This window comes from Magallana gigas, chromosome 4 (assembly GCF_963853765.1).
Source record: "Magallana gigas chromosome 4, xbMagGiga1.1, whole genome shotgun sequence".
Classification (NCBI taxonomy): Eukaryota; Metazoa; Mollusca; class Bivalvia; order Ostreida; family Ostreidae; genus Magallana; species Magallana gigas.
Window position 1 is genome coordinate 8743758 of NC_088856.1, and position 15385 is coordinate 8759142.

Here is a 15385-nt window from a genome sequence, read left to right on the forward strand (position 1 = left end):
TGTAAATTTTAGTCCTTTCAGTTTCTTGTCAGTTTCATTTGCTGTAGGTTTCAATTGATAAATGGACCCGGGCGTGTAGAATTGAGTCTGGCTTTAATTTTCTATAGAGTTATGAATTGTAAGTTCAAGTTCCCGTAGGAAATAGAGGGAATCATACTCGGTAGAAGTAAATATATATATATATATATATATATATATATATATATATATATATATATATATATATATATATATATATATATATATATATATATATATATATATATATCATGATCGATTATTTCCTGCAGTCCGTGATTTTCTTAGGTCGCTGCATGTAATATAGGTCAATCGATAAACGGGACGTGTTTATATTTCAATCCTGTCATATTTGACAGAACTATGAATTACAACAAGTTTTTGTAAGAAAATGTAAATACATGTATATGTAATTAATGTCGATAAAATAACCATTGCTCATTCTTTCCGATTGTACAGTCATGTAAAATTGTGCACCTGTGATATAATTGACTTTATTACATAATCAAAGGGATTTTGTTGTTTTATAACAAATTAAATATTTGCGTCTATTTTGAACTGCCGGTCAATAGACTGCGATCTATTAGACCGCCGGTCAATAGACTGCGATCTATTGGACCGGTGTAACGAAGAATTTTGACCCGGGTTGAAAATTGACCCGGGGGTCATTTTTCAACGTTGAATATTGATACCAAAGGTGTTGAATAAAGACCCTAATCCGTTGAAAATTGACCCGCATCGTGGAATTTTGATCATGAAACCGGTTCAAAATTCAACAGCAAAGAAGCACAAATTAACGAATCAATATTATAACTTGAGATTATCTAATTAAAAATTATCAGTTTTTACATATTTATTCTTTAGTTTTACATGTTTACATGTTTCAACGGGGGAGGGGGGGGGGTAAAATTAGACTAAAATGATTATTTTTTTTATTTACATATTATCCCTTTAAATATGTAATAACTACTTTATTCATAATAAACTTTCGCGTATAATTGCTGTTTTGTATGATATCTATATATTAAAAAAATATATGTTTTTGAAGAATACTTGTATACATGGTTTCACGTTAAACTATTCAATTCAGTAAAACTCTTTTTAAATTCCCTGGAGAAGTGTACAAATATAAATAATTTTTTAAATAACAATACGTCATATTGATTAAGTTTGGTTTTACGTTCACCCAGTAAATTGAAACTTTTATATTATTTATTGTAAAATTACTGGGTGGGTGTAAATACAAAATTTACAGTATGTCATATTGAAATTTTAGTGTTTGTACCCACTTAGTTTGTTAAAACTGTGACTATCTGAATTATTAAGCTCTCTATATAAAATGATTTTAGAATAATTAACTCTGATCCCTGTCACTGTCCTGGTTGCTTCAATTTGTACAATTCGGATTTTTCCTTGATACATCTGCTCCACACAACATCACCATATTCCAATCTAGGTCTGATAAAACCCGAATTTTAACAAGTGTTTATCTATCAATTGTATGCTTGAGTAATCTTAATATATTCAACTTTTTGCATGCCTTTTCATGTATACCATTAATATAATTAGATCAACCATCCTCCGACTGTATATTTAGATGCAAACCTACATTTTTAAAATTGATAACATTTTTGCTGTAGAGGGTATTTGTTTTTAATTTTGAGAAAATATATTACGTCAGTTGCCTGTGTTTCTTTACAGGTAAATAATGGAATTGAAAACTCAAAATAATAGAAATAAATTGCATTTTTTAAAAAGAACTATGACTCTGCATATGCAGAAAATTGGATGGTGCTTCAATAAAGTTAATCTGACAAGTTTATGAAAAATTATTGTTCAGTCGTAAAAAAATTAAAAACATGTGTAAATATGTATATGTTGTGTATCTATATATAATACAGTTTATATAAAAAGGATAAAATGATGACAACCATTCATTTATTATTTTGTCAGGGAAATATTCTGACTTCTTCAAATTAAACATAAGTATCTGACATTATATCCTTTTGTCTTAATATAAATATATATACCCTTTACTTAATAAAACAGTGTAGAGGTTATATATTTTCAATTATTTGAAAAATATACAACGTCAGGTGCCTGTCGAATAGAGCTCTGGGGTCCGTTTCACAAAGATTTCCTAAGATGTTTCCTAGATAGAACTTAAGATATGCCTAAGTTGTAACTGAGGAAGTTCATAAGATTTGTCATAGCTATTTCACAAAACTTTCTTAGCGTAACGCAATTGACAAAGTCTTATCTTAAGATATATTGTAAGCCACTTTCATATCATATTATCAATTCTAAATTAATACCGATCATGTAAATTCTTTTCAATATCATACGAATTTAAACTAAATATAATTGAATGTAATAACTCATTACCTTATTCACCTAGAAACTTCTTAGAAAAAAGTAAAATGTGTAAATAGTGTAGTGTTTATGTGCATGTATCAAAATTTTGTACAATAGCTTACCTTCACACGCATACACGAGAAGAATTACGTAATAAACCCGCATATTCTTTAAAAATGGTATATTGGAATTTGAGAGAGAAATAATTGATCGTAGTATCTTTCTTGATTATTGCTACATATGCATATATTTCTTTATCGTAAATATTTATATAAGGAATAAGGAATCATTTTTTGATTATTATGAGGTGATAATTTTGGTCGGGGCGTGATCAAATCCAATAAAGCCCGAAGGGCTTTATGATAGATTTGATCACGCCCCGACCGAAATTATCACCTCATAATATTCAAAGAATAATTCCTTATTACTTATATTTATATAATTTTTAGCCATTGTACGATTAAATATTTAAATATAAATAAGCAAACCCCGCTGGCGTCTCAATTTGGCGTCATTTGTATCATGGGTTATACATGTATAGTACAAAATCGATACATAGTGTTATCACAGGCAAAGACACTGGAAAATGTAAATATATGGATATGACCACATGAATCAATTGAAAACATTGGTTACTACTAGAATTTTTTTTAATTCTTATTATAAATGTTTGAGTGCATTTTATTGTCCAGTTTGGTCCATTATAAATAGCCCGTGTAAACATATACAGATATGTGTAATCCTAAATTAAAAAGGTTCGTTGAGATATTCCAAACGGAATACAATAATCACATGTAGACAGTGATTATTAGCATTTAAAATGGAGAGATAAGGAACTTTTAGACTAAGTTTGATGTAATTCGTAATTTTTGTTTGTAATGGACAAATGGTTGATATATACATTATTAAAAGAAAACATCGCAAATAAATGTATCTCGGCTGAGAGAAGAAGTGAGGATAAAATGCAACAATTTCTGAATGAAACAGCATCCCCACGAACAAAAAATCAAATGAACAACCCACCCATTCCCTCTCTGAAAACATCTAAAATTTCTCCCGTAAAAAAAAGTTTACTTCATGGAGGGATAGGACAAATCATCCAGTCATTCTGTAATTGAGTATTTGTTTAGTATTTATTCCTGTTTAAGATATATCAGTGATTCTCGGGCATGAATAATTCATTATCATCAGTGCACAAACTACCGGTATAACTATACCCGCTATCCATCTGCACGTGCGGCCATCACCAAAAGAAATTAATTAAGAAATATATGTACGTCTTCATAGTTCTAAAGTATTCAGCTTAGAAGTAAAGTGAAAAAGGTCTTAATGATACGTGTATTCTAGTATTTTTGTTCAACTTTAACGTGCATAATTTCAATGTAAAACATAAACAATTGCCATGGTGAGTATGTTCCTAAGACATCGATTTATCTGTCTTAAAGTTAAGACATAACACAGGAATTCCATAAGACTAGAATAGTGAAACGGATAAGTAATGAACTTAGAAAAAAGTTCTTTCCTAACATATAACTTAGTCCTAAGTATGCTTTGTGAAACGGGTCCCTGTTAATTGCCTGAAAAGTGACGATAACGGGCAAAACATTTGTTAGATATATTTATCAGAGATAATGACAAGTTTAAACTTTAAATTCTGTCACACGAGGGAACGAAAACCAATTCTATGTCAAAAAGTATTCTAGCCCTACTCGCCTGTTCCATTCCGAAGCAAACGGTCATCTTCTTAAACTTATTAACATAGTATTGTAATAATAAATGGATATCATATTTTCAGTCTCAAAATTAAATTATTAATCAGACATATCAACCTAAAAGAAATAAGCCACGTCCGCATATGTATCATCTTCGCTAGCCAAGAGTCCGATTCGTTTTTCTCATCTTCCCCAAGGGGGAAATGAGACTTGGGGGAGATGAAAAAAACGAATCGGACACTTGGTTAGCAAAGATGCATATGTATCAGACAGTATGAACATTTAAAAACTGAAACTTTCAAATATGTGCATGATTGTACATTTAAGCCGTATAGAGTAAGTTCCAATTCAGATAAAAACTCTTGAGGCTGGGGTCAATTCTCAACAGGATCAATTTTCAACGTTTCGAGGTCATCAGAGTTTTAAAAAATCTTTCTCATACCGTTGAAAAATGACCCCGGGTATAAATTTCATGATATTGGTCTCAATTTTCAACGTTGAAAAATGACCCCCCGGGTCAATATTCAATGTTGAAAAATGACACCCGGGTCAATTTTCAACCCGGGTCAATATTCTTCGTTACACCGGCAACGTATTTCAGAACGCGGTTATGTTAATGTTACATTCTTTCGATAGTTCTCAGGGAATGAATATTCCTTTACATAGACGCTGTTTTTAGTACTTGGTGAAACCAAATTCAATATTATCAAAATAGAGTATCAAATAATCAACAGTTTTAAAGCCTCATATAAGGTAAAAGACTATTTAAAATCTAATGGGTTGAAGACTCCCCCTTCTTTGTGTAAACTAATATTAAATTGAGATGTTGTAATGCATGCAACAGGTTTTGTGCATGTAAAAGATGAAAAAAAAATCTTAGTACATGTATATTACATAATGGCACGAAAATCATCTGCAATATGCAAATTGTAAACCCCGAAAACTAAAAAAGGAATTAGGTAATAAAACAATTATTTAGTGCTTGAACAGTCAATAGACCAGAATTTTTTCCCTTGGTACAGGGAACAGCTCAGTATGATCTATTGCCCTCGGCCGTTGGCCTCGGGCAATAGATCATACTGAGCTGTTCCCTGCACCTCGGGAAAAATATTCAGGTCTATTGACTGCTCAAGCATTAAATAATTGTATACTATTTTTATTTAACTCTAAAATAAATGTTTTACAAGATTGTTTCAGACCTTTTTTGAATTGGAAGGTTGACATGTTTCTGACATGATTTTACAATGTAGTATTAAAATATGAGCCCAAAAGGTCTGTCGATTTATTTTATATACCCACGAATAAAAGCATCAAAATTATCGAGTATAAAAACAATGACCAATCATCATCTTCTTGTATTAGATATATTTTAGGAAAGATAGTAGAAAAGTTAAATTTTCCAATGTACAGTTATTCTTTAAGAAACCCGCTCAGCTGTAAACTCACTGATCTCCATTGCTTTTAAGCTATATCTATATTTTTTAATTAAACTCTACATACACTTTGTCTTTTAATATATTTGCTTTATTTTAACTGTCAAAACTTCAGCAATAATGATGTGTATTTGTATATATTTATTAAACTTTGATGCTTAAATTTGTGTTTTATAAATTACATACTGAACATCTATTTTGTTATTACTAATTAAGGGGGAAATGCATTGTAAGTTTTAAGAACTAATGTACCTAATCCCTTTGTTAACACCAACCGACAATGTACAGATAACAAAACATATGTACATGCCTAATATTCTGTTGATAGTCCTTCAAATATAAAACCGCATGTATCGGTTTCTTGACATTCCCAAAATAAATTTCTCCTTATCCGGTTAACAAGACGAGGCACTTTTGACACTTCCCTTTCTCCAGTATCCCAGTATCCTGTATAATGTCACGTGATAGAGAATTATTTGTATAAATAGAAGAGCTTCATTGGCCTCGTCGGGCTTGCTCAAGTCCCGCACGCCCGTCAAGATCTTGAATACGGAACTCGCTGTAATCGTCTCTCGTAAATCGATGCGTATATTACAAGATAGCTTCTGTACCCCGCCGTTTTGAAAAAGAGACACTTAAAGCTGTAAAGTCCATAATACACCGCTGATAATTAATTAATTATTCAGTCTGACTAGTACGGTGAGAATAAATATGCGTTTGCATAAATTTAAATTCCGTTAAATTTATATTCACAGAATTGGGATATACTAGTCTGTTGTTGCTTTTACGGGACGTCTACCAATATGGAGAATCATATAAACTCATAATATTTAGTCTTCACAGATTCTCACACCTAAGTTACTAAATAAGATAGTTAAAACGTTATACTGTAGGATATTGACTCAACAGTACCAAAATCATGTTCAGAGGTTTGGTTGCTCGCAAGTGCCCCTCTACCTGCAACAAGTCAATGTTTAATATGCGCTCACCAGTACCAACTTTTGATGATGTCTATCGGCAGACAATAATTCATCGATATAGAGCAAATGTACAGTATAAAGAATTACTTCTAAACTGATAAACCTTAATTTGATTATTAATATTTCACTAACTTGATCTAATGTAAGCATTAAAAGTTAACCTTGTAAAAGAGGGGGGTTTAGATTACTGCTAGAAGTGTTTCGGAAAATTAAGATGTCTTTTAGAGAGCAAAACAAGTTTTTCTAGCTGTTGTTTATTCTTGACCGCCGAGTAGGTGTTAACAAATTTCAACGTGTCATCAAACGCTTCGTGAAGAAGCAACGTGAAAACTTTGCGTTATGACAGAAAGCGCTTTTTGCATGATGTTTTAGTTATGCGATTGTTTGGCATGGTATATATTTGTTTGCATGTGATATTTAAAATTTTGGTTGTTTTTTTTCTCTTTTATAGCTTGTTTAGTTTTTACTAAGTTAAGTAATTAGTTGCTAAGTTAGTACGTTATTTAGAATATAAGTTAGAAGCTTTTCGATAAAATTAAGAGAGTAATTCAAATATGTTGGGTATGGTGTACAGGAATACGAATTTTAATGCGATTCCGTTGTTTAATTAATACCATTGTAAGATAAGTAGATTTAGTTCTCTCTCTCTCTCTCTCTCTCTCTCTCTCTCTCTCTCTCTCTCTCTCTCTCTCTCTCTCTCTCTCAGGACTCATAAGTTATACGTGGTATGTTTTTTAAGGAAAAAAAAGAAGCAAAATGCATCAAATAGAAAGGTATTTATATTTTATCAGAAAAAGGTGTTTTTTAAGAGGAGGCAGATATGAATCTAAGGATTAGCAAATATGCTTTATAAGAGTTAAGAAAATGGACAGAGAGGTGATTAGGATGACTTGACAAAGCAGAATTGCGCTTTAAGAGATAATAATTTGATTTTGAAAAAATTGCAGAAAAATGTTCGAGGGGATAGGTATTTTGATTAAGAGAAAGAAGGCAAAAATTTATTTGAGGAGATTAATTTTTTGAGCTAAAAAAGCCAGATAATTGTAAGTTAATTTAAAAGATCTTGATCTTGATCTAGAAAAAAGAATCAAACAGATGTTAGCGAAGAATGATTTCTGATTGAGATTAAATGCCGAGAAGTGTTTTAGGGGATAAGTGTTTGATTAAGAAAAAATGGAAAAGAGTGTACTTTTTGGACCCAAAAAAGGGACAGAATGGAGTTTTAGGGATATGTGTTCGATAAAAGTAAGAGGAAGATAATCTTTTTTAAAAGAAACATGTAAGTACTAGTATATTTTTTATGATAATTAAAAAGGATGCATACATAGTTTTTTAGGCAATATGTAGTTTGATTCATAAAAGAGACCAGAGATGTGTTTTAAAAATTAGTATTTCAACACAGAGCCAAAATAGACATAGCCTAGTGTTTAGAGAAGCATTTTGATTTAGGCAGTGATCTGGGAGACAATTATTTTAGCTAAAGAAAGATTTCTAGCATAAATGATGCTACATATTACCATTATTATCACACTTCAAATGAAATGATGATGATGTTTGTGAAAGGTGTATATTACGAACATTTAGATATCATATTCTCTTTCAGATATACAGAAAAACGTTTAGTTAATTAACTTATACATTATCCCTGAAACACTTGAAAAGTACACCGAGACATGCTTTTCATGGTTTTTATCAAACCAGGGTCGCGATCGTAAAACATGTTTCAGAATTTAGATTATTTTTTTTTCTAAGATATACTGCATACAGTGTATTTCTACCCGGTCCGTTCATAATTGTGTGTTTTAGAAAACAAATGTTTCGTTGTTAGAAAAAGGGACAACGATGTATTTTAGAAAAAAAAATTTTGACAGAAAAACAAAGAGACACGGAGTCGTGTTTTGATATTAGTTATTTGGTTTAGATAAAAAAAACACATAGACTGAACCATTGTCTGAGTGATAGATTTTATAGTTAAGGAAAGAATTACAAGTATTACTCATTATCGTATCAATGTCGTTACAGATTAACAGACTATCTCATTTTTTAAAGGAAGATGATTTAAACTGATGTTAATAGTTTATTATAAGTTTTATATCAGACACGTGTATATATTACAAAATAACTTAAGTTATACAAACATTTAGATATCACATTCTCTTTCAGATATATATTTATATATGTGTGTGTGTGTGTGTGTGTGTGTGTTACAGATTATCTCTTTTTTTTTAAAGGAAGATGATTTAAATTGATGTTAATAGTTTATTATAAGTTTTATATTAGACACGTGTATAAAGTACAAAGTAACTTAAGTTATATATATATATATATATATATATATATACAATGTATATATATATATATATGGGGAAAAGAGAAAAAGAGTTGTGTTTAGAGATAAGATTTTTTGATATAGAAAAATTGGACTAAGACATTGTCTGGATGATTGATAATTTAGTCAATGAAGACATTACATGCAAGTATTTTATTTGTTGTAGTATAAAAGTAGTTACTGATTAACAAGTGTGCCATTATTAACACATTTTATTTTAAATGAGGATGAGATTATTTAAGTTGTGTTTTTTATAATGCATAGTACATGTATTATGGTAGATATAATTATATTACGAAGTAACTGAAGTCATACTTATTAAAAGCTTTTGATACCGCTTTCCTTTTCAAAAAAGGAAAGAACACAATCGTGTGTGGAGGTAAGTATTTTGGTTTTAAAAAAAAAGACCGAGAAGTGTTCTGAGAGATGGTTATCTTAGTTATATTTGAGAGTTTTAAAGTATTATGATAGATATATACTACGAAATAAATTTACGAACATTTAAATAATTATCACATTCCTTTTCCGATATATAGAAAAAGAACGTTTAGTTTAATTCATACATTATCCATAAAACACTTTTAGTACATCGTGGCGTTTTTGTTTGTACGTATATAGTTGGTCAACCTATGCATCAAATTGCCATAGATGTTATTCAAACCTGGGTTGTAGAATATGTTTCTCGTTTAAGATAACTATATTTTATCAATAATTTACTGCACTCGGTTTAAATTCTACTCCGTTCATTTTTATGTGTTTAAGGAGAGATGTCTTTTGTTTCAGAAAAAGGCACATAATTGTGCTTTGAATTAGTTAAGAAATGCACCATCGTGTTGAGAGACAAGTGGTTTTTTTTAGAAAAAGAGTTGTCTGAAAAATCCCTTGGTGATGGTTAGTTAGTATTAAAGTTAATAAATATATTAACAAGTGAAGTAGTTAAGATTTAAGTGTAATGGTGTTGCATATCAACATTAAGTGTGCCTTTATCATCACATTTCTTTTGTCAAAATAATGATTTAATTAAGTTGGAGTTAGTAGTGCATAGCATCATGCATGTTTGATAAACAAGCATTTTGCGAGATAACTTTTAAAGTTATGCAAAAGGTTAGTTGAATTTCCATTCAGATACATGGATACTAAAAAAAATTTAGTATCATTAATGCTTCCAAAACATTTAGCGTTTTTCCTAGTTTTAGCTGCACGTTTTGGAGTAATTATACGTTACCTTATTTTCTAATAACCATAGATATTCATAATTTATTTAGTTTTTTTCCTAAGAAAGTTGTTAAACATGTCCTTACTTTTAGATGATACCTGGTATCTTTAAAGATTTATTGTATACAGTGTTATTTCTACCCTATTTATGATTATGTGTTTTAGAAGATATGCGTTTTGTTTCAGAGAAAAGGGACAGTGTTGTGTTTTGTTGATTAGCGGTTTTTTTTACAGAAACAAACAAAACGCATCGTGATGTTGAAGATAAGTATTTTAATTTAGAAAAAAATAGTTTGTAAAGGTACAAGATATATAATGAAGAAACAAAAAAGTAGAATTGAGGATGACAGACTATAATATAATATATTTATATGTGTTTTGACAGGAAAACACCGAAACACGCTCAGTCATGTTAAAGATAGGAATTTTGATTTAAAAAAAAAGCTGTGAAATGCCCTGGAAGGTAATTGTTTTTAGTTAGTTAGTCATTATTTTAGTTAATAAAAGATGTAGATTAACATTCATCGTAATTTTAGGTATGTTTTTTAAAGATAATAAAACATTAAACTGTTATAAAACCAAGGCAGTTTAGGTTTTTTAACGTTTAGGATATTTTTTATATGTTTACCAAAATCTATTGCATGTGTTTTTTCTACTCAAAATTGTCCTTACACGGTTAGGTTTAATAGTTAGGTTTCTGATAAGCATACAGACAATGGGGGGTGTTTTCCTGTCGTGTTTTCGTTATTTGCACAGTAAATATCACGCTAACAATGTTTCCGAGATTCAACTATTATTTATAAGACAAATAATACAAATGGATGAAAATAAAAACGGGGGTTATTGTTGTTATCTTCAGCGAAATAAATTGTATTAAAATTTGGACAATGACAAACATTGTTAGAGAGAATACTCTAGCTCTTTTTGGTCATTCTTTATTTTAGTTTTCCTAGCTTTTATTACTTATTATTGTGGAAAAACCTCAGTTAAAAAGGTAATGAATATAACAATCGAGTTCTTGTTTCATAAATGAAGCACTGAATTTGACGAAAAGTCGTGTTTACAGTGTTTCCCCTGAGTGTTGAAATTATATACCGGTAGTACTACTTCCCATCCAATCCAGGCACACATGAAAAATGTGCTTTTGAGCGATATATGGAGATGTGTGTTATGCGCATAATAATTTAATTTTTGATGAAATTCATGTTTTTAGTAAAAACAAATAGTTTACTTTTACAAAAAAAAAAACCAGGTATCATCAAACACAGGGCGAAGCTGTCATTCAGTCAAATGAACAGAGAGAAAGGTATCGGTAGTTACATGCGACAGAATTCATAACCCAATAATTCTGTTTTTCAGTTTTATTTCCAGATGTCTTATCACTCAAGAGACTTAATGGCCAATGTCTTCTGAAAAGTGATTAGATGCTGAAACTAGTTAAATATGTTTTTTTTTAATTTCATTCACATTTACATTGTAGTTGAAAGTACAGTTGACTACATTTCTTTGTTTTGCTTTGCTTTGTTTCTGGGGGTTTTTAACTAAGGGTGTTTTTTTTCTTTTTTTTTTTCTTTATTGGGGTTTTTGGTTTTTTTTTTTGTTTTGCTTTTTTTTTGTTTGATTTGCTTTGCTAAAATGTTTGTTCTTTACTAAGGGTGTAGACAGGGTGAATACACTGATAGGAACTGCCCAAAGTCTTGTTACAAAGGGTCTATTATAAATACACAACTTAAAATATTGTGACGGAAAAAAACATACGTTCATCCACTTTGCAAGTTGTATTTCCTACAAATAAATGTTATATTTCCATTGATTTTAACGCAGCATAACAAAACACGCAAAATCTGTCTTCTAATGATGTACATTTTCAATCAAAAAAAACACAACAAACATTTACCTAACATTTATATATATAAATCGTTTGACTTTTCAATTTATGGAATTAAAAGATCTTAAAAACAGTTCTTCAAGACCAGTGTATTTAACTGCAGCAATTAGCTGGCCAAAGTCTGTAATGGCTACTCATGAGAAACTCAAAAATAATTTGTTACGACTATTAGGATTGCTACATGTAGCAATACTTTGTCCGACACATCGCAAAAGTACTTTTAATGGATACAGTTTACATAGAATGTAGCAGCTTTAAAGTACATGTATTAAATCACAATTGAAAGTAATTATTGTAAACAAAAAAACTATCAAACATTATTCTTAATATATATTAACAGTTGAATGGTAGAATGTGTATGAAGTTTGATCTTTTATTGTACTAGGAAAGAATAGTAATCACACTTAAAAAGTATGTTTAAAAATTATATAAGATATTCCTAATGTTTAAAATATAATAGCATGTACATTTATAAGGGGGTGGAGGTTGGTGGTGCAATAGAGCATTTTGATTCACTTCATTCATTCATTCATTCATCACTTGTTTGTGTAGCGTATTGTACTAATTCTCACTTAAAGAAGAATCGATGGCCGTGGCCATATTTAGAGTTTACTGATCTCTTTTTGAAAGATGAGCTCTAAATAAAAATAAAGGTAAATACCCTTATTTAAAAGTTAAACTTAAGGACGCGGAGTTTCTCTTTACTAAATTACAGTTTGTATATGTTAACATCATGTCCTAAAATTTTGGAAAGTTTTGATTATTAATTTGTTGACCATCCAGTTTCCTTAAAAACAGTTTTGTTGTTATCGTACATGTAGGTACATGTTTCCTGTTGATACGAACAATATCAAACGACATGTTTTTGTTTGTCATCTCATTTCCTAAACAGGCTGTCTCTTATCCGGTCAGAAGTGGAGGAATATTTGGCATCTTCCTATCCCAAGGTCTCTGAATCCTGAATGGGTATACGAGAGACACGTTTGCAAAAATGGAAGACTCTCGCCATCTTTAATGGACTTGTAATGGACTTTTTAGTCCAAAACGCTGTTGGGTATCTTGAGCATATCAAAGCGTGAGGACCAGATCTCTAAATACAATGCAATTCATAGAAATCAGTTTTAGCATTATATTTTTAGGCTGATATTTTCCCGTCAAACTGGAGAAGATTAATTAAACCTCATTTTGATATGCAAACACTGATGAAATTGAGTTTAAATTTTACTAGTGTTTAATTCAAACAAAAGATTACAATGTTGAAAACAGTAAAAAAAAAAAAAAAAAGCAGTGATAGAATGTCTAATGTACACACATGGTATAATCTAGATGTTAATATTGGTAATAAAACAGTTTAAAGTATTTATTTAAATTATGGTTCACATATACTGGGGATTTATATGATAATGAGCATCAGCTGTTTAGTTATAAAAGTGGGAAAATAGATATACATGTAACTTTAAACATATTTTGTTCAAAATCTTTGTCTAACAAATGCATTTCAAAATTGTATGAAACATTTCCATTCATGGAAAGAGTAAACTAAGAAAAATGATATAGGTCACCCAAATGCAGTAGAAGTATTTTGTAGATTTCATTAGGAGAGGACGTAGAAACATTTACAACTTGCTTTTAACAAATTAAATTTAAAAAAAAATATATTCTAAATCTGAAACAAAGTGTGTGGGGGGATGTATTAATAGTTTGCCTTTTTACGTAGGTGCAAAATGATTCAAAATTACTATGGCTTCGTTACCAATTATTTCATAGGATTATATCGACTGATAATTATCTACATTTAAGTACGTAGGGATAATAAATTCTTTATTGTGTTACTTCTGTCAATCAAACAATCAACTCCAGATTTCATGATAATTGGGGAATTTGGAATTTATACGAAAGAATATGGGAAAAATGCACAAAACACGAAATTGGGGATGAATTTTATTTCATTCTTAATTGTCCGTTATTACAACAAGAAGAAATTAATACTACCAGTAAGTTATACGAGAACAATAAATACTATTAATTTAAAACATGTAATGTCTAATAATAAACTCTGGGTTTTTTAAAAGAAAATTATGTTCATCTATTAGGAAAGTAAAAAAAAATATGCTCCCCCAGTAGACTCTATACTTCACAATTATTAAATCATGAGGATACATTTCTTTATACTTGTATTTTCACGTATGCCGTTGTTATTTCATTAGAAAATCTTAAATGTTTATGTGTTTTATAGTCTCTTTATACCATTGTAAAGTGGTTTGGAGATTGAAATAAATGAATTTGAATATGTTGTCAACACACTCCCTTGACAATAGAGCATAGTTTTAATGACTGAAACTTAATGATGAAAAAAAATTGGTTAAAATTACGATTAAAAATGGATGAAAGATATCAATGATTAACAAAAAATATTCATAAATATGTAACTTGGGGTGTGTGTCGATAATTAAATGTGGGATTTCAATATAAGGATTCTTTTTCAGGTTTTGTATTCGTTAAATAAATCTGGTATTGATGTTAAACCCTGTAACAAATGTACATACTTACATGTATAAATTTTACAACTCACTGGTAAGAATGATAACTCTAACATGATATTTACAAAATAACAAAATAATATAGTTTTCTTGTTCACAACTTTAGACTTGATTGCAAGACTCAAAGCAGTTGTGTCTATCCACATAATATGCATGATACGCCACAATTATATAATGATATGATACAATCATGTTATCATTTTATCATGTTTACTAAATTCTTTCACGTGAATTTATAAAAAAATATATGCATAATTATCCCAATCACATACATCATAATGGTTTGCATATACATCAATTAATATGCTTACCTTACATGAGGTATAAAGGTCGTTGGATGGACTCAAACGGTCGTGATACATTACATCTTTAAAATTATCAAAATTCAAGGAATAAAAATATACACACTACAGTTTGCTACGAAAGCAACACATAACATTTTCCTTTGTATAATTAAGTAACATGACTTTTGCGTGTAAAAATTTATCTTGATAATGTGGTACTTATATTAAATTTACCATAATAAACCAATTCAATAATTTATAGACTTAAGATATTCCTATCTTAAATCAACGTTCAATCCTTTTTTGAATGTATGATAATATGCATATTTATAAGCTCGACAATTCAGTCATTCTATTTACAAAGCAAATTTAAATGTAAACACCAAGGCTCAATTCAAATATCAGGAAGAAATCTATAACCAAGGACTCTTTATAGAAATATTTGCTTGTGAAAATTGTAATGATTATCTGTTTGTATGATTCTAATAAAAAACAACAACAAGTAATTGAATAGTATACACAAGTTACAACATGTGCTGCTTCATGAAAAATGTTTGGAGTGTTTTATTGTTAAAAAGAAAAACACAGTTTAAGAGGGCCTGGCTCCACCGTCACCAACATTTTCAAATCC